Below are 22,574 nucleotides of genomic sequence, written 5' to 3'. Positions count from 1 at the left end.
TAAACTCGGTAAGAAAACAGATCAAGTATATTTAAAAAATAAATTTTTAAAGAACTAAGCTTTAACCAATAAATGGCAAATAGAAAGAAAAAATAAAAAGAAAGTAGTGAAAAATATGGTAAAATATGGAAAATGAGTCCAAACACATTTTTAATCAAAATAAATTTAAATATATTAAAGTTACCCATTAAATAATAGAGAAGGGACTGTCATTTCTTGCAATAAGTTGAACCAAAGAACTTGAAAATCTGTCTGCTTCAAAACACCTGAATATGCTTTTTAAAATATAACAAACACCAATTAAGACACCTAGTTTAGCAAGAAATGGGGAAATCCACAGAGGGAAGACATAATAGAAACCCAATGTAATAAGAATAATATGCTTTTCACTTCCTTGAGGATATTTATCGGCCTTAATAACTGTTAGCTCTGAATTTTAGCCATCCAGGAATAGTCTTAGGTCTGCAGAAAGCAGGGAGTTGAAACTAAGATACATGACTAAAGCTGGGTCCTTTAAAAGACTAGTTTCTAACAAAGAGTGGATTAGATAAAATCTGTCCTGCTGCAAATGAAGATTGTATGAAAGTTTCTAATCTCAGGCTGACTTGGTGAAAAGGGGAAAAAACATTTTTTCTGAGAATTCTAACTTCAGGCCTACCTTTACATGGGTCTGGAGTGTGCATTTACACTACTTTTTTTTGACTTGGGAAGTAAATGTCAAATTGGAGCCTAGTTAGGGTGCCTGGAAAAAGCAAATATAAAACTTTCTGGAGGGATTCTTACAGATAAAGTTGCTTCATGAGCATACAAGCCACAGTTATACAATAGACTAACTAGAAAATAATCTATCTTGATTAAGAGAGTTCAGTAACCACAACAGCAGAATAAAATTCCTTAAACCAATAATGGATGATAACCAAAATAAGGAAACTCCATACTTAGAAAATTACAGCATTTCCCTTATAGTCAATATCTGGACAAGTTTTCCTACTGCCACTCCTTTATTTCCACTTATGTTATAACCTAAGTAATAATTCTATAAAGAATAGTATGAGGCATAAGTATCAAAAAAATGAAAGATAAAGGAAAATTTGCTTATTGACATAGAAAATTCACAATTATTTTTAAGGTTTATGAAAGAACCACCAAATTTATCAGACACAAATATCAGTGGTCTTCTCATATTCTACAATAAACAAAATTTTTTAAAGCTGTACAAAATAATTGAAAAATGAAACAAAAAAGGAAATGTTAGAAGTAGATATGATAAAACAAATGAAAATTTATGGGGAAAACTATAAACCTTTTTTTTGAATCATATAAAGGAAAATTTAACCTGAATTAGTACCATGTTGACGGATCAAAAACTAAATGATATATGATAAAGTTAACAATTCTTCCCAAATTAATTTAAGAGTATGATATTACTCTAAATTCTACAGGATAGAATTCTAGCTCTATAGAACTTGACACATTAATTCGAAAATATATTTGAATTAAGTTGAAAAATCATTTAAAAAAGGAGGATAAAAAATTCTCCTACCACATACAAAGATGACATAGTGACAGCAATGAAAATCACATAAATTTTTAGGAATAAACCATTTCATCTGGGCAGCAGTCTTAAGAATCCAGAAAGATAAATCTCTTAAATGGCCTTTTTTTTTTAAGATTTATTTTTTATTTATTTCTCTCACCTTCCTCCCCACCCCAACCGCCATTGTCTGTTCTCTGTGTCCATTTGCTGTATGTTCTTCTGTGTCTGCTTGTATTCTTGTCAGCAGCACTGGGAATCTGTGTCTCTTTTTTACTCATCTTCTTGCTGCATCAGATCTCTGTGTGTGCGGTGCCACTCCTGGGCAGCCTGTGCTTTTTATTTTTGCGTGGGGCTGCTCTCCTTGCAGGGTATACTCCTTGCATGTGGGGTTCCCCTATGCAGGGGACACCCCTGTGTGGCATGGCACTCCTTGCACGCATCAGCATTGCACGTGGGCCAACTCACCATGTGGGTCAGGAGACCCTGGGTTTGAACCTGTACCTCCCATGTGGTAGGCAGATGCTCTATCAGTTGAGCCAAATCTGCTTCCCCTAAATGGACTTTCATATAAGAATGGTGGAACTTTACAAATAACTGTGGAAAAGGAGTGTTATGTAAAAAGTAATATTAAAAAACTTGGATACTTGTTAAAATTAGATCCCTTTATCACACTATGTAAAAAGTTAAATCCAAGTTGTTTTTAAAATATGACTCCACCCACCAAAAAAAAAAAATCTATGTTTAGACGAATAAACTCAGTGGTAGAAAATTCGAAGCAAGACCAAAACAAAGTGCAAATCATAAAGGGAATAGATTGACATATTTAATAAAATTAAAAACCTGTATGACAAAGACACTAGAAAGTAAAATGAAAGACTCAAACAAATAAAAGTAAGACCTATGATCTGTTTGCCCTTGGATATTACTGTGTAGGTTTAATACTCTTAATGAGTTGGCAGGTTTTGAAGCCATTTTATGTCTGCTGGGGGTGCTAACCATACACTGGTGACGGTAGAACAAAACATGGAAAATTTCTGAATCCTTGATGTTGTTGAGCTGCTGGATTAAACAATATTGGAGACTAATTAGGGTTCTTCTATTTCAGTTTCATATTCCTGGTCTAAAAAATTAATGCAAATAGTGATTTAAAACAACACAAATTTATTATCTTACATTTTTGGAAGTCAGAAGTTCAAATTGAATCTCAAATGTCTAAAACTTAGTTGTTGTCAGGGCTACATTCTATTCTCAAGGCTTTAAGGGAGAATCCATTTCCTTGCTTTTTCCATTTTCGAGAAGCTGCTCAATTTCTTTAGATCCTGATTCCATCTTCAAAGTAGGCAATCGCACCACTCTGACCCATACTTTCCCTGTCACTTATCTTTCTCTGACTTGCCTGCCTCCCTCTTTTACTTGTAAGGATCCTTGTGATGATATTAGACCCATCTGGATAATCCAGGATAATATCCCCATCTAGAGGTCAGGTGATCGGTCTCCTTAATTCATCTACAATCTTGCCTTGTAAAGTAACATACTCACTGGTCCTAGGATTAGGGTGTAGACTCTTTGGAGGGGCCATTATGATGTGATAAATTTCCTAATTATAAAAGATAGACAGTTGAGGGTTGCTGCTACCTGCATTTATGTATTCTTGATTCATTACTCTTTAAGTAACTATAGCTGCTACTACTAATCCATTTTCACTTATTGAGTTCTTACTATGTGGCAGTGTTTCAAGTACTTTGGTGAACTAATCCATTTAATCCTTAGAATAACTCTTTGATTTAAACATTATTATTATCACTCTTTTACAGAGGGAAAAATGAGGTGTAGGGAGACTAAGTGACTTACCAAAGATCCCCTGAATTTAGTCCTTTACCAATTATGCTAATCTTCTTTTCTGTATGTTTGAAATTTACATAAAATGAAACAGAACTGTTGAGGATTGAATCATGTCTCCTACAAAAGATACACTTAGGTCTTAATCCATGTTCCTGTGGATATGAACTATTTTACTAAAATAGGATCTTTTGAAAATGTAGTCATTAGTTAATGGTCAACAAATTGAATCAGGGAAGATCTTAATCCTTTGACGGGAAGTCTTATCAAGTGAAGAAATTGAGATGCAATCAGTAAGAAGTCATAGGAGAAGTCAGAATTAGAAGAATCCAGAAGTCAGAAGGAGCCACAGAGCAGAGAGAGAACACCATGTGACAGAAGACTGTCATCATAAAAGTTGCTGAACCCAGAGAGAGCATCACCTTTCTGACATCTTGTTTTGGCCTTCTACCTTTCCAAACCATGAGACAATAAATTCTTGTTGTTTAAGCAAACGCATAGTATGGTATTTGGTATAGCAGCACTGGCGAACTAAGGAAAGAACTGAAGTTCAAGAATCTAGAATTGAAAGCTTTAGAAGCGGATTTGGCTCAATGGATAGTGTCCACCTACCACATGGGAGGTCCAGGGTTCAAACCCAGGGTCTCCTGACCCACGTGGTGAACTGGCCCATGCGCAATGCTGATGTGTGCAGGGAGTGCCATGTCAAGCAGGGGTGTCCACCACATAGGGGGGCCCCATGTGCAAGGAGTACACCCCACACTGTGCAAAAAAAGTGCAACCTGCCCAGGAGTGGCACCATACACATGGAGAGCTGACGTAGCAAGATGACGCAACAAAAAGAAACACAGATTCCCAGTGCCACTGACAAGAATAAAAGTGGACACAGAAGAACACACAGCAAATGGACACAGAGAGCAGACAATGGGGGGGAGGGGGAAGAAAGGGGAAAGAAGTAAATAAAAAATAAATAAATCTTTAAAAAAAAGCTTTGAAAAAGTACAACCTCAGCAATATGAATTATTCTTGTCATTGTAATAATATGGTCTGAACTTAAGATCATAGGAGTCCATATGTGTACACTGTGGTATGAAAATACATGTCAAAGGGTTCTCTTGGTTTTATTTCTTATATTGTCAAACCACAGTCCTCTTTATTGCAGGTGAACTCATTGAGAAGAGTTCTTGTTTGAAGATTCCATTTCTTTGCATTTCCAGCATGCTGCTGCAGTTCTGCTTGTCTGCCATCATGACTGATGTGTTATGCTGTGCATTTAGTCAACAATATCTTTCATTTGCTAGGTGTCAACACCAATCCCTTAGAAGAGTCTTTTATTTCCTCAACTTGTGCTTAATTTTCAGTCTCTTCTAATATTCCTTCATTTTAACATTTTCTTTTCAATCATCAGCTATTCAGTTAACATATTGTCAAAGGTGTAATTTTATAAATGGATATCTTTTGACTTAATAGAATTAAAAAATTATAATGATTTAATATTAGAAAGTTTACTAAATACACCAGTTTTTAAATTTTTAAAATAAAATGACATTGAAATTCATTTTATATTAGACATTATATTAATCTATTTTACACATTAGAAATAATGAGTATTTGAGGTTACCCTTATTTGAAACTTGCCTTTTAAGCAAGGCGAAGCTCTTCCTTTTATCTGACTTGAGTGTGAAGCGATGACTGCAAAGTACATGCAATGACTCAATGCAACAAATATTTCTTATGCGCAAAGCACTATGCTCAGCTACAGAGAATTTAAAAATGTCACAAGACTCACCTAGAGTCCTGGTTAAAAATACAGAACCCAAACATTTTCTTGGTTGTTCTGAATTGGTAACTTTAGGATGCCCTGAGTACTTTTTTATATATAAGAAACTCTTGTAACTCTCATGTTCAGTCAAGTTAGGGAGTTACTTAATATAGTAGAAAACTTTTGCACTGTCCTTGAAAGACAGGTAGTTATTCAAGGAAGTTATTGAGGGGAAAAGCATTTCAGGCAACAAAACCTCTTGAACAAATGAGTCAGAAATGGCAAGATGGCTTCAGGTAATATACATCTATTCATCTATCCATTCATCCAACAGTGCAAGGTAGAGTGAATAAAAATATCAATAAGACACAAGAAACTGCCTCTAAGAATCCTTTGTAAAGATTGAAAAAGAGATATATAAATCAATAGTTACGCAAATATTAGCTTAAATTTATAGGCACCTATGAAAGAAATAAATGATGCTTTAGGTTTGGAAAATGAGGGACCAAGTGATTAATCAAGTTTTGTTCATGAACTTTAAAGCAATGCATATCTTACAGAGTGTCAGATTTCAAAGAAAAGCTGCCAGAGCTAGTGAAATGGCAGTTCACAAAAGCAGACTATTGAGATTCTGGATATGATGACAGTTTGAACATATACATACCACTACTCTGCTGCAGACTCCAATAGAAATAACTATTGGAATATAAACACAGGAGAGAAGGAAATAGGCAAATTGAAAAGTTTACATTCTTGATGATCAGGATCAGAGTCAGGTGCCTGATGCTAGAAAAGAAAGCTAGAATGATATGATGCCTGGGATTGGGGGAGGTAAACATACTTCCCCTTCTTAGAAAGCTGCCTTAATGAGCGTTTTGGTTATGAAGAACAGTCCCAAGCCTAGTTTTGGAACAAGAAGATTAAGACAGAGGGAGCAGTTATATAAATGGTATAGACAGAGAGTGGTAAAATGAGGTTATTTTTGATATCCTGAAAGTAGTTTCCAGAGTAGAACTTTATTGTTGAGAGTCTTAGAAACAGAAGAGACAGGTTTTTCTGCTAGGAATGCTCATCACTTTGTTTCCCTCTTCACCAGACTTCTAAAGAAAAGAATTTTCAATATTTGCTTTCTTTACTGGGTTTGCCAAGGAAATGCCAAAGTATCAAAGAATCCTCAAATCATATAGATAATGACAACTGCCTGAACTCAAATTCCACCTTTGATGTGGTCTCACTGTGGGGACCTTTTAGTAAATCATTTAAACTTTCTGTACCTCAGTTTCCCCATCTTCTAGAAAAAGAGTCTAATAGCACTTGTAGTATCCAGTTTATAGAGTTATTAAGAAGAGTAAATGGGCCTAATTTGTAAAATATTTAGAAAGCTGACTATTACATTTGGAAATAAAATGAAGTAACATATAGAATTCACTTAAGTTATCTAGAGGCAAAGAGAAGGAAGGGATAGAGTTTTCCTTATTCTAGAACAATTAACAGAAATAAATAGTAACATGGGATTTAACAAATATAAAATAAGGATGTGTTCACAGTAATGTAGGAGCTAGATATAGAGCATACTTTTGGAAAAGTGAAGGAAATGTTATACATTTTGCTTAGTACTCTCAAGGAAATTTAAAGCAAAAAGTCTCTTGTGATGGGTAAGAGCGATAAAGTACTATTACAATTGGCTCATCAAATGGAGTTAAAATCAAAGGACGAATTTAAGAGACCAACTAAGAACAGAGCAGTAATAAAAAGACTCCACTTCTTTGACAAGTAAAGGGTAGAAATGACAGCGTATAGCATGAACTTGAACACTTAAGCAAGAACATTAAGTGCTAGAAGAAAATGCCTGTGAATAATACAGTCTTGTACTGCTGGTGGCCTTCTAAGATGGATATACAAGGCAAGAACTTTACCAGAAGGCAATGATACATTTGGCTGAATTACACTGTGAGGAGTCTATATTATAAAGTGAAGAAAATTAAAAGGCAAATAATCTGGTAGAAACGATCCTACCTTGTACAAGGTTGAGGTTTCTTGGCGTGCTATTAAAAACTTCTAAGCAAATTCAGCATCATACCAGGTAATTATATTAGATATTTATAGATTCATTTTATTGTGTAGTGGATCACATGAAAAGATAAAGTGTTTACTAGGCTTAACTCCTTTAAGCAACCAGCGTACATATTCCATCTTAAACTTCTATTTATCCTAGTAAAGGTAATTTTCCTTTTGGGGGGATTATTCTAGTCAAGGGAATATGTGATCTTTCATCTCTAAGCTTAAAAAGTATTCTACAGATCTTTCTTTCTTCTCTATATAACTAAATCCTCTCCAGGATTTTTGAGGGTGTATTTCTAAATGTTTTTAATTTTGATTTTGGAGAGGGGTAGGTATCATCTTCTCTAAATGCTGTTAGTTCCAGGATAGAATAATTGTTTACTGTTTGACACTGATATTTCTATAACTCCATGGATCTCCTTGTGCACTGGCATTCTGAATAAATCAGACCTGGATCACTTTATTTATAGCAGAACATTTAACGCAAGATTTTATTGATCAGAAATTGTCATGAATTTTTCATCTAAAAGTTATGCATTTTCATGTTAAAAATCCCATTGTTGTGCCAAGGATTGCATTATCCCCAAGGTACAGCCTAAAAATTAGGCCCTAATGCTGCAGGCAAAAAAAAAAAAAAATCTAACCTCAACTGTGCCAGAAACATAGTAAATGCTCAGTAAATATTTATTAAGTGAATGACAAATGATCTACTGAACATTTTATTATACGTGAGTATTGGACAAAGTTCAAGGTATAGGAAACTTCTAAAAAGTAAAAAAAAGAAAGGGAAACTGAAGCAGAGTCTGGTGTAGTTCTTTAAGTGTCTGGAAATACTAAGGTGACTCTGTAAGGAAGAAAAATGTCAGAGGTGGGTGAGATCACCACTGTTTCAAGAGTCCTATGGTGAGCTATTTAGTAATTTCATAAGCTTCTAGTAATTGCTATGTAGATGCTACTCTCAGGTACTGCAAGCACATTTTCCCCAAATAGATGCTTTAAAATCTATCCTTCTATCCCCTCTAACTACAACAGCCTTAAGTCACCAAACACACATAAAGAATATAGTAATAACACATATCTCCAAGTAAGAAATCAATTTTATTTTGAAATGGGAAATAAGCAAAGATTAGTCAAGTGATTTAATCAAGGCCACACAGCATATCCACTTTGAGTGAAGACTGAAAACCCTGTCTGCTAGCTTCCTGATAATTTCTACTGAAAATAATAGTGAAATCAACTACAAATGCAACACAAATTGTGTTTAATGACAGCTGCTGCTTTACTGAAAATCTTTTTTCTTCCATAATGTACAGAGTTGGTAAATGTACAGTCAGACCACAAATATATTATAGCCAGCGATACCTTAAATGATGTGGTAGATTCAAGCAAAGATCACATTGAAGTTTATGAGAAGTCCCAGAAGACATGTGCATCTAAATTCTGGTGCTGCTCAAATGTTTCAGTGCCTTATTACTCTGCTCAGTCTACACTGTCTTTGAGACTGCAGCAGAAAAAAATATATGATTGATTGTGCTGCAGGATATGTGCTTTTTGCATTTCCGCTAACTATAAAACAAGCACCATTTTAATTAAGCTGCTTCCAAGCAATTCAGGTGCTCTATAAAAATGTAATGAAGCAATTAAGATGTGTTACAAATGACTGAGATATCCTTTTCATTTGAAAATGTGAAAGTGGAAAGTCAAGTTTTTTTTCTAGGTTGTTGTTTAATTTCTCCCCACCCTGAAAGCAGGGAGGCAATTTAATCTTAAGAAAAAGAACACTGGATTTAAGTAAAACATGAATTGATTTAACATATATAATTAACCTTTCCTAAATTAGAGCAAAACCAAAAACAAAGGAATTATTTTTACTATAATTTGAGGTTTAAGGTTTGTGATATTACAAGTTATCTTAGGGTCTTAAGAATATATCCTTATAATATTTTCAAGGAAATAATAATCATGGATCTAAACAGAAAACCAAGAGATTTTCTATTTCACATGTAAGAGTGAAATTGATACAATGACCCAGAAGTTTATATTTGCTTGAATTATTAAAAAAATTTTTAAAGACAAATGGGGATTGGAGTCCTTTCTTATCTGCTACATTAATTTACTTAGGGTATATCAATATGACCTACCCAGAGAATGATGTATTTTCTGCTTCCATAAGAACAAACAGAATTTTTATGTTTCCATCATGGTTTATTAGATTCTGTCCTTCACTCAGCCAGCATTTATTGTGCCAGGCATGACGGTAAGTTCTAGGGATATAAAAATGATCAACACTGACTTAAGTTGCCCATGCAGATCTTGTATTCTAGTGTGCTAAACTACCAAAAGTGATGAAAAAGTGAAACAAGCAAATAAAATAAGAACAAATGGTGATAAACGTTAAAAGTTAAAATAATACAAATATCAGTAATGGATTCTAGGAGGCTGATTAGGGTAGGTCACTGAGTTGCTGGACAAATGTAGTTCTGCAGTAAATCTCTTTATAGAAAGCCTTCTAGAAAGATCATTTTTTCTAAAGGCAGGAAAGTTGGTATTTAGAATGACAGCTCAGAAGTCAAAGAATAAAAAAATGCATAATATGAACAAGGAAATAATCTTTCCTTTATTTTGAAAATTTCACTATTATCAAATTCACCTGTTTACTAAACCTAAACGTCTTAAGCTGCAGATTTAGGCTATCTCCATTTCAATGAAAATAGATAATCGTGCATAATATCCATCATATGCCATTCCATTCTTATTACAAGTCAGAGCAAATGAAAACTGAAAGAAATACAGTGAAAAATATAAAGCCAGAAATTAGCAACACTACTACAGGTATGTCAGATATCCTTGAAGATGAGAACACAGAAATTGGTGAGTCTAAATGAATTGCCTGGTATTTCCGAGGTAAAAAGTGGCAGAATCAGAATGAAAAACAACAACAACAACAATAACAACAACAAAAAATCCTAGGTGACCTGCCCACTAATCTTAGGTAGGTAAATAGGTAGGTTGACATTGGAAAAATAGATAAAGAGATGGAGGTGGAGATGAAGAAAAAGATAGAGATAAATGATGATAGATGATAGATACATAGGGTGATTTATTTAGTGGTTAAATTGTCTTCTTCCATTTTTTAAAAATAAAGGATAGTATTTTTTTAAAAACTAGTTTGATCTGTCAATTACTGTTCTATAATGCTTTATGCATAATTAATGCACAAATTTTTTAGTTTATTCCTTGGTACATTTTCATGATGGGTGCAATTTTATAAAGCAATTGAATAACTAAATAAAAGTTATAGTCCTCTTCTTGCTGGCAGAATAATTGAGATAGAAACCAATATCATGTTCCCAGGTAACTTTCATCTTCCCAATAACAACAACCTCAGCAAAAACCAAAGTGAGATTTTAGTTATTCCATTTCATAAACTTTCTGAAGGTACACTAGCTATCAAGACATCAAGGGTAGGGCAGCTGTCAGTGGGGCATGACAGCCGGGTAGTTTCTTGGAGAGGTAAAGTACTTGAGCTCCTAAAACTTGAGCTTTTCAGTCCAAAAAACAGAATTAGAATGGATTGTCAAAAAGAATATTGTGAATTGTGGAGGATACTAATACCCTGTCTTTGAAATTCTACTGCTATTTTACAAGGAGAGTTTCCTTTAAGAATAATATGAAACAAGACTGTAACTATGCTGTCAAGGCTTAAGAGTAACACAGGAAACGTGAAAAACTGGGATTTTCCAATGCTAGGTTCCTGTTTTCCTTTATTTCTTTCCTACATTCCATCTTTCTGGTCCTTTATAGCTTGCCATAGATTGTTGATTTTATGCATAGCACTATGATAGAAAGTGTGAATGTGTGTATGAGAGCCAGCTCCTAAAATTAGCATGAGCAAATTGCTAAAACATTCAGAAATGTTGTGAGGTGCTTGTTAAATTATTGGTGATTTGATATTGACCATGGCGGGGTATTCACAGCACCAAGACAGACAATCGGGACAAATCATGGCATTTCTTTTTTCCCCGTTTCAAAGAGTCCGTTTACTAGCACGGTACTTGTCTGCATATATATATATATATGTGAGGGAGAGTGTGTGATGAGGGAGGCAGGGTAAACATACTTTCCCACCTTTGGAAATTTATAACCTAGTAGTTGAACTATGTTGAGAAAAAGGAAAACTAAAATATAAAAAATATATATATAATATGTATAAAATATATAAATATATGGCTATAGACATGCAGAACATGGAGCATTCACTTTCAGTTGGTAAATAAGGTATCAGCGAGTGGTTAATATTTGAACCTGGTAGGAGTTCAGTCTGTGGAAGTATAGAAAGGAAGGAGGGTGGAAGTTGTGACCATCAGTCAGAACAAAGACAAATGAGGAGAGTCCCTGAGGTAGGAAGAGAAGCATTGGACTAGCTACTTTCATTTGGCTGGAACATATATGCTATTCAGGGGCTTATTTTAGGATAGAAAAGTAGGTGGAGGTATTAGCTGATAGCAACAAGGTGACAATAGTCTGTATTCCTGACTGAATCACTCATCTTTACAAGAGGCAAAGTAGAAATCTGTGACTCCCCTAGATGGCTGGCATTGATCAAGTTTTTTAAACTTCCTTAGTCTCAATTTCTTTGACTGTAAAACAGAGATTATAGGAACGTCCCTTGCAGTATATTTTTGGGATGAAAGACCAAACATTTAATGTATTAGACGCGTAAAGGATCAGTATGCGGGAAAGTTTTTGTCATTGTTGTCATTTTTGAATGTTGATGCTTTTATAAGAAGCCCGCACAATTCAGATTGTTGGTCTGAAGGATAGGCGTGGTCAGATTTGTCATTTTTGCAATATTTATGCATTTCCAAATATTCAGTGAAGCCATTGAGCTGATAGAGAAAACTTGTCTGTGGACTTTACTTTTTGAAAATGGTTATGTTCCCAAGTCTTGAGCACTGGCATTCTTAAGTCATTTGTGACTATATTACTTTCATTAAGAAAAACACAGTACAAATTCAGCCCAATGGAGGTCTAAGATTTCTAACTGTGTTGATATTGGATTGGTGGGATACACAGAAAGGAACCCCTAGTATTTTTAGCCTTTTAAATAGTCTCATGCAGCACTTAGCTAAGAAGCTCGGTGCGTGACTCCTTGCTTTCCTAAAGAATTAAAAACATCTTAGCTTTAGTTTGGAAAATGACTTGCAAGCTTTAAATACCACGATGTGGATACAACCATGGCATTTATTGAGCCCTCCATGGATTCCTGTCGCTCTCAGGAAGGAACCATGCTGAAATGTTATCAGTGTGGGGAGGACTCGAGAAGGGTTAGGGTCACTGAGTTCAAACCCCATTCCCTTGCTCCCCAAAACAATATCACACATGCACACGAAGAAACTCACACAAGTATGTTTTGTTGTTGTTGTTGTTTAAGGTGGATGAGTAATCAGTAGAAATGGCTTTATTCAAAAACTTAAAGAGGTAAAAGAAACAGAGAGGGAAATGTTCATTTGGTAGGGTCTGCATGACTTCACATGACAGTTTGATGTTTTCTTCGTGCAGTAATATTATTTGGAATTATATAGACACAGCCAAATTAGATTAGGAGACACATGAACTGGTAAATACTGAGGGAAAGAATAATATGAAAAATTAGCTTTAATCTTGGATTTAAAGTGATAAGGGATCTAGTTTGAAAGGTAGAATGTGAGAAGAATTAACTGTTGATAAAATCAGTGATATGGAAATGATATTCTTTGAGGTAAAGTTGCTAGTTCTCATGGAATCAGATCAGTTTTACTAAGGAGTTGAAATACCATCATAGGCACTGTATAAATATCTAGATAAGTGCAGAGGGTAAAAATGTTCTTCTAAAGGAGAAAAGATCACTCACTAAGCTTAAATTCAAAGTTTTCTATTGCAGATAATTTCCCACATGTGAATGAGCTTACTGTGGGTAGGGACTAGCAAGAGGAGGATTGCTCAAAGCACAGGCTCTGAAACCAGACTCTTTCACTTAAAGCCCTGATTTACCATTTATTAGCCTTGTAAACTTGGAAGAGGTTTTTCACCAATTTGTGCCTCAGCTTCCTCATCTGGAAAAAGGTGAAAATAATAGTATCTACCTGATAGGGCCATCCGAAGGGTTAAATGAGAATATGCATGTAGAGGAGATAGGAAGTACTATTCTACAAGTGTATACTGATCAACTACTATGTTCCAAGCACATTTTAGACTTTGAGATACATATGTGATTAAAGCAGATTTCTTGTCTAGGGAAGCTTGTATTTTAGCACATTTTAGTTAAAATGTTTCTATTTCTATGATTTATTTTTCTAAAACCTAACCTAGTGAATGACTTGTGGGTGCTCTAAAAGGTTTGTTTTAATGAATGTTCAACTAAATATGTGTTGATGGCAAATAAACAGCACATATGAGTGAACAGAATAAAGGCAAATACTTGAAAAATTAAGAAACACTGGGAAAGAAACCAAACAGTAAGGTGCAGCATCCTTGACTATGAAATATACCAAAGAATCTGTTTATTAAAATGGAAATTTGAGTTATCTATATGGGGCAAAATCTTGTCTTTAAATCTTTCTTTTTACAATGGCAACAATCTGACCAAAGGAAATTTTATATCCTCTATGAATAATTGTAGGAAAATGCTCTTCTTTATGTCTTTATTGGTCTTTGAATTTTGAGCAGACTATAGGAGAGGCAGAGCTAATAATTGAAATAACTGATATAAGTTAAAAAAAAAAAGAGACATTGGTTTACTTTTCACCCAAACACAACTGCTAGAAATAACTAAATAGATGAAATCCAAATTTTAACATATATTGGTATCAGTTACCTTAAAGCAGATATTTCAGGATGTGTTAAGGAATCATGACTCAGAGAGTTAAGTATGTCTAATACTATTAGGTGAAGAAGAGAAGCACTGCTTAATGGATTAATTCCATTGGTTGGGGGGGGGGGAAGCAAAAATTGCAAGTGGTTTTAATTTAGAAAGATAAGTATAAGAGTCAGGTACTTGCTGGCTAAAGTTCTCTATCCTACTTCAAATGCTGTTTCTGTTCTGTCAGCATTGTCAGTATATGCAGCTACTGTACTGTGTAAAGTAATTATATTATATGGCAGATAAAACAAGGGGGTATGCATCAGATTATAAATAACTTAATTTTGCAAAGGAATTTTACATCTTAATCTGCTGGACTATCACTTTCACTTAGACTCTGAAACCAAATTATGTTATTGTGTTCTGTGATATAATTTAATAACTCACCCATAAGGAAATGTCAGGTTGCATTTGCAACAATCCAGGGGCCATTAAGCCAGATGGAAGGTCATTCTGCTTGAGCATTGTAAATGAACCTGTCCAACAAAGTTTTGGTTAGGGACAGCCAAGGACTCATTATATAGTCAATTTACCCAACTGCTGCAAGAACCACGCCAATGCCAAGGCTGTTCTGTCCTTTGAAGTTTGAAATGGATTTGAACATACAAGAATTTTTACTTTCATTGGGCCAAAAAAGAAATTACTTTTATCAAAAAGCAGTCATTTCCATATATTGCTTTGAACATTAGAATAAAAATTAAAATGCATTGCTGAAATGTCACTTGTGATAATTCTGCTTCCTTCTCATTCTTTTTTCCCTTTTCTAAATTCTGTCTTCTTTGGTAGTAAAAGACACACACACACACATACACACAATCAAACACACACACAAAAATAGACCATCCAAACAATATATCAGGAATGTACAAAGAAATCTGTTTTAAAAATAAAAATATTCAGTTAAAAATGATATCTTTGTTCATTTACTTTATGTTTCCTTTCTGTGTAACATGAGGGTAGCAAATTTTGATTGTCCACATGATCTGATTTAATGTGAATATTGAAAAATGGATAGTTCAATATCAGTTTTTACTTGGATTTTAAAAACCTGGGTATCTCTAATGTAGTTAATGTTATTCTCTAGAGCAAATAAAACAGAACTACCTATTCTATGAAAAGCTTATTTTATAATTAGTCTATTTTCAGTTTAGTAAATAAAGGGTAAATAGCTATCATAATATATTTATCCATATTCCAATAAGTCTTATATTTTTGACACTGTAGGTATTTACATCTTTCAAAACAAAATATTTGATTGACTTAGATGGTATCTATATTATCTTAAATATGCATAATGAATAAGTGTGTATATATATATTTATGGCATAATATGGAATGAGATCTGAAAATATATTTCATATATAGCATGAATATTTTTATACACAGTAATAAATCCCTTTGAAAATATTATTAAGATTGCCTTCATTGTAGTCTGTTTTCCAGGTGATACCTATTCAAATTTTTCCAGTTCAAGGACTATTCTAAATAAATAGTGATGGGCATCCATATGCATAAATGACTGCTCTCTTAAGCTCTTCTAAAGGAACAGGAATTTTACTCTTTTGAGGATATCATAATTGCTTAGCAGTTTAGATGACATAGACATAATCTTCCTCTACTTCCAAGGTTAGGAGCACTGTTTTTGTATATATTGTTCCTATAAAGCATGTAGAATGCATGTGGTAAGAATCTTTCTTGGGTGTTTCAGCAGTGTTGAGCTGGATTCTAGTGAAATGATGAGGAGAATGTTGGGATTGCATATAGAACCCAAATTTGGCATCAAAGAGAGAAAAGAAAAATATATTCTGTTCTAAGTAGAGTAACAAGGATGAGTGAGATAAACTCCTATTTGGAAATTCTAAAGATCCTCTACAAACCAGCAGGTGGGGATCTTAATTGTGACATCATTTTCTATACAACTCTTGGTGTTAGATCTTAGTTAACTAGAGTTAAATGCTTGAACAGCTTAGGACATTCATAGAAGACGCGGACCAGGCAGCCCATGCCTTCAGAACCTAGACTAACACCTAGAAAATAGAAGGCACATCAGCTGGATATCCCATAAAAGACGAAAGCCAGTTGAGTCCTGGGTTCTGGTTCTAATTCTGAAAATATTTCATTTGGTGAACCTGAGTATCATCCTATTATGTTTGGATTAAATGCAAGCTATAAAGCTTTCCTTTGTCTTACTTTTTAAGTATGTTTATTTGTATATTCTGAGAAAATTCAGGAAACCATGTATGCTTCTGCCAAATCTGCTTAAAACAAAATTTCTTGTTTCAGTGTGATTTAATAAAGTATTTCATCTTATTTCCTTAGTTCACTTGTTTCCTACACAATAAGGAGCAATACATAAACATTTAAGGGTAATCTTTTCTCTTACTATTAAGCTTGTACATTTTTTTTCTGGGTCCCATCTTACCCATTTGAAGGAGGTCACTAAATGATTCTGAATCAAAAACCTCCTGCAGACTGTACGGTAGAATAAAATGCAATTAGATGATTAATAGTTTGATAATATCAGAAGGACTTTGAAAATAGTGCCGGCTATCTTTGTACTTTTCTTTATAAGGCTTAGTAAGTTGACATACTTTCTCTTAAGTTCACAAAATGAAATAATAATAAGCTTACCGTATTAGAATAGTGATAATTACCTTTCTGATTAAAACTGTGCTATTTTTTAATAGTGACAAACAATGGGTTAAAGGGATGTAGCAGCTTAGATAAATGCAATACAGAACCCATGGGATTTATAAGATGCATCTATAGAAAAAGAGTAAACCTGGGCAGAAAAGCTCTGTTGGTGGTGGTGATACTCTTGCCCTTGCTAACCATGTGACAGCAAAGAAACGTCTTGACTAGAAATCTGTCTTACAGTTACTTTTGTCAGTCAGGGTTCAACCAGAGAACCACGCCCAGTAAAATATATGCCTATATATGTAAAAAACAAGATTGGGTAAATTCCTAGTCCAGGCAATCAGAAAGGGAAGTTTGCAAGAATGGTGGAGTCCCATGGACACCAGCTGAAACTTACTGCTCAGAGGCAGGGTTCTCTTAAGAGAAAGCCTGAGCCCTCTTTGAAAGGCCCTCCAATTGATTAAGTCAGACCCACTCAGAATAATTCCCTTTTGGATGAGTTTAGTCATTGGATAAGAGAGTTTAATCACATCTGCAAAGTAAATTCAGTCACCCCTATATCAAGATTTGATTAACTGGGAAAAGGTATACATATGCTACAGAATGGCTACTGCCTCCCTTTCTCTTCCAACACTCACAAGAGAATGCCTCTTACAGCTCATCGTACCTGGAAACACACTTGAAAGGGAATTCTAGGAACTGTAATAAAGCCTAGCAAAGTTGACAAATAAAAGTCATTGTGGTCTGCTCCTGGCCAATTTAACATCCAACTACATCTCTTAAGAGCATAGTTAATCTCCAAATGAAGAGAATAACCTCTGCTTAATATGATAAAACTAGCCCTGCTAAACCAAAAATATGCTACCTCATTCTCTAGAAGATATAAAGATACAAAGTTTTTGGTGAGCTTTAGTCTTCTCCTTTGATATTTTGTAACAATAACAAGATAACAGAGGGAAGAAAACAATAATATTTGGTTACTATATGTGCAAATACATGCACATCAAAATAAGGAAGAAATACTCATAACTATTAGAGTTCCTGTTTCTGTATACTTACAGCTAGTATTCCAACCCATTCTATATTCCTTTTGCCCTCAGCAAACACCTCATCTGGTCATAGGTCATTGTCCAGTGATGTGACCTAAAATATCATTCCTGAATAGTTGAATCATTAGCATGTAATAGAATAAAATGTACACCAAGTATCATTTGCAGGGAGTACATCATCTCTTGTGAATAGGAAGTCCTTACAGCACCTGTAGTGATAATCTGCATATTTCTTTGCATTTACATAAACAATGGCTGAGATCATATCTATACTATCATAGGACAACAAGTACTGCAAACTGTTGAATTAATCCTGTTTCTTAATATACAGTTTAATTCTTATTGCAGAGAACTTGAAAATATAGCCAAATATATAAAAGGCAATAGAAGTCACCACTGATTCTACAATCCAGGAAATAACTACCATTAACCTTTGTATATTTCCTCTTATTTTTTAGTGAACTCATACATGTATATTTCCATAACCTTTATGATATAAATGTTTTATATCCTAAATTTTCTCATGGTATTAAAGGGTGATATAAAATTAATATATTGGTCAGAACACCCAGATCCTAAATGATTTTGCTAGATTAATTTGCCACTCTCTATAAGGTCTATGAGGGTAATACTCATGGGAGAAGATAAATGGCCAGCCAGAGCCTAATCTTTATTCCTAAGTGGTTTTTGGCCTCTTAGGAATAAATTGCCCTTTGCCTGCTTAATGATAACCCTCAGCCTAAAGCAGCAGTCAAACAGTACACGATTTTTAAAATATACCAGAACTTTTATGTATTTATTTACTTATATTTTAAAAACATACTATTGTACTGATATATTAAAGAATAATAAAGCATTCAATAATTGAAGTTATGATGGAGGTAAAGATGAAATAATATTCAAATTTCATCTCTACCATATTTTAACATATTTTATTAATGATAATAATAGTAATGCTAGATAGTAATGAAAATATTGTCTCAACATTTTCTGATTCAGCAATTAAGATTCTGGTTCTAAGTTCAGTTTATTTAAATCCATTGTTTTAATGGCTATCATAGCTAAAGCAGATATTTTACAAAGATGGAAGACTTGCACCACTGGCTGCATTTCCCAAATCATGACACTCTTTATTGGAACCCATTTCCCAATTATATGTTTATACAGAGAAACTCAGAAAATTTTCATTTAAAAAATTTTAATCAGTTGTGCCTTTAAATAAATCTGAAGATGTTATACTTTTAGATATGTAAGAAACAGGTTCACCACTCACTGAAATTACTTATTTTTAAAAATAAAATTTAGAAAATCAGATTTCTAGTTTTCATTTTGAAAATATGAGTATTTATATAAGGCTAGCACTTAAATTGTTTTAAGTGACAAATCACGTAATGATGAAAGCACTCCAAATTCTCATCTTCAAAGTGCTGTTTTTGTAGTATGATTTTCTTTCAACAAGTGATTACTTACTTGCTTATTGTTAAAACATTGCTTTTATCTTATGTAGACAGGTAAGTTGTTTCTTTGTTTTTCAAAAATATCTGTTAGGCAATTTGTGTACCATGTGTGATGCTTGACAATATGGAAAAATTTGGTGAATTTGGAACACTTACTTTTCAAAAAATGTAAAACTCATTCTTAAAATCAGTAACTCTTAAAATACTTCTTGTGTAATAACCATAGAACATTTATCTGGGTGGTAGAACTTTCATGATCAATTTTCATTTCATAATAAATTTATTAATTAATTTATTTATTTTTACAGATTTGTTTGTTTATTTCTCTCCCCTCCCCCCCCCCACCCCAGTATTCTGTTCTCTGTGTCTATTTGCTCCGTCTTCTTTGTCCACTTCTGTTGTAGTCAGCGGTGCAGAAATCTATCTTTCTTTTTGTTGTGTCATCTTGTTGTGTCAGCTCTCTGTGTGTGCGGCACCATTCCTGGGCAGGCTGCACTTTCTTTCGCACTGGGCGGCTCTCCTTATGGGGCACACTCCTTGCACGTGGGGCTCCCCTATGCGGGGGACACCCCTGCATGGCACTGGCACTCCTTGAGTACATCAGCACTGCGCGTGGGCCAGCTCCACATGGGTCAAGGAGGCCCGGGGTTTGAACCATGAACCTCTATGTGGTAGACGGATGCCCTAACCACTGGGCCAAGTGTGCCGCCTCATAATAAATTTATTTAAAAATTTGACCACATTTAAAAGACCTTGTTTTTAACAAATTACTAATATTAATATCATTTTGTAGTGCTTTATATTTTTGGTTTAAATTTCTGTAATGCAAAAGTTTACCTAGGAATGATACAGTGAATGAATTCTACTAAAGTGATAAATCTGTAACATAATACAGATTTTTAAAAATTCACTAAAAGCAGCTACTTTATAGTTTGTCATAACTCATTCTTTTCATTAAAGAAGTCATTTCTTGGTGAAATAATCTTTCTTTGGAAGCTTATAAAGGGTAGTTAATATATATTATACTTGAAAGCAAATCGAAATCTAGCATAATTTAAGGCATGCAGGAACATTTTTATTTTGATGCAACTGTGTAACAAGTCTTTCACTCTGCATAACATTTTCTAAAACATTTCTTCAAATCTTCAGCAATAATCCTTTTACATATTATAACAATATTTATTGACAAAGAATTCATTTCAATTTGCTGCCATATTGTTTTTTATATATTACTTTAGCCATTTTACCTCACCAGGAAGGATGAGAATATCCCACATGACTTGTGGTTTTTAGCCTTTTGCTTTTAAGAACCCTCAAGACTTTTAGACACTTACCATTAGCGTCAGTGTCATTTATAAAGTATTGGATTAAGTTTCAAATGACTCATAACATAAATGAAACAACTGAAGAGCTCTCATTTTACGGATACTTAGCAAGGTAATCCAATAAGAGTATTTTACAATTCAGATATTTTTGGCTTATTTCCTTTCAAATCTGATTAGTCATTGTGGCTATATTAATTGTAAATAGAGGGGAGTTTGGTTTTGGTTTGTTTGTGTTATTTTTACTAAGAGGATAAATGTTTTCTTATAATATTTTTTGAAAACATTGTTATTGATTTTTGTCATATTTGTCACATACAGGCTTAAAGTTTATTTTCCTTAGTATTTTCTGATATTTATTTCTTGATAGGACTTTTTGATTTTGATTAGTTCATTTGAACATTTTATTTTTCCTTGGATAAGATGAGCTGAACCTCTTTGGCCTTTACTTATAAAGTTAAAACATTTTATAAATATTCAAAAGTAAAAAAATGGAAAGAAATATAAATAAATGAGCCAGTGATAACTACTCTTAAAAATCTGACACATACACTTGAATTTATTTTTACATAATATTTATGTATTTGAAATCATACTGTATCTGTAATTTTGTGACCTATTTTATTCACATAATATGACCATTTCCTGTGTCTTTGAGGACTTTTAGAACCTCTTTATTTCTATCACAAGGAAATAGCACAATTTATAAAACAAATCATCTTCTATAGTTTGGAATTTGTTTTCAACCTGTATATGAACAGCATTTTGGATATATATTTACTGCATGTCAGATTATTTATTAACAATAAATATTCACAAATGAAATCTTTCTGTCTCAAGATATAACAAAAATTTATTAATGCTTAAGTAATGAAGGAATGGACTTTTTCCTACTGTTAAAATTTATAGCTATAATAAATCATCTCACTGTTTTTTTTAAAAAAAATCAATAATATTCATGAATTCAATACTTCTGGACTTATTTCAGAATTGTTTTTTTGTTTTGAATTATGTCTTTCTAATAGATTACTCTCTTCTCCCATTTGATTGTGATCCATGAAGAACAAAAATTTTATTTTCCTCATCCATCTTTATATTCCCACATGTATAGCACATAGACAGTAATGAGGAAAATTCAATTCAGGTTTAAAATCTGAAGCAAAGTAATGTATTAAATGCCATAACCTTCTTTTGATTCATGTGTTACTTTTACCCAAACCTAAGGTCAGTTTTTGAATAATTGTTGTTCTAAACATTTTCTAATTATTGCTTGGGAATATATTGTCTGCAGTTGTTCAGAGAATGTCCATGATTTTTTCAGAATTCTATGCCACTTAAGCTTATATTATTTCTAGACTTAGATCTGTGCCATCTGATATGGTAGCCACTAGATACACTGGCTATGAAGCATTTGAAATATGGCTGGTCCACATTAAGATATACCATTTAAGTATAAAATACACATCAGTTTATTTTAATTATTTGAAATGTGGCTTCTAGAAAAATTTAAATTACATACACAGCTCTTATTATAGTTATATTAAGCAGCTCTGCTGTAGATGAACAAATTGCTCTAATTACCATTTTCTACTTTCTAAAATGTTCATATTAGTTGTTCAACTGTCCAACTTTGTCTAAAGGCTTAAATTAAATCATGCTATCGACATAGAATAAATGTGTGTGCTTGTAACCTTTCTTCTTAATTATTTGATTTCTGGATAAAAAAAGAAGTTAGAAACAGCTGGAAAAGTAGTAAGCCAAAGGACTTTTAGCTGGACAGCAAATTAATAAATTAGGCTTGTGTGGCTGGAAACACAAGCTGAAGCAGTACACTGGAAGTTAGTTTTAGGGTCCTGGTATCTTCACAGAAAGTCAAAGCAAAGCTTACCAGAGGTGTGCTGGAGGCTGACTCTAGCAGCATGTGGTTATTTCTCAGAGCAACAATAAAGTCCTGATCGACAATTTTCCCTGGAAGTTTCTGACAAATGTAATGCACAGTTGTTTACATT

The sequence above is a fragment of the Dasypus novemcinctus genome, chromosome 8 (assembly GCF_030445035.2).
Source record: "Dasypus novemcinctus isolate mDasNov1 chromosome 8, mDasNov1.1.hap2, whole genome shotgun sequence".
Classification (NCBI taxonomy): Eukaryota; Metazoa; Chordata; class Mammalia; order Cingulata; family Dasypodidae; genus Dasypus; species Dasypus novemcinctus.
The sequence above is the reverse complement of the archived record's forward strand: the minus strand, read 5'-3'. Positions refer to the sequence as shown.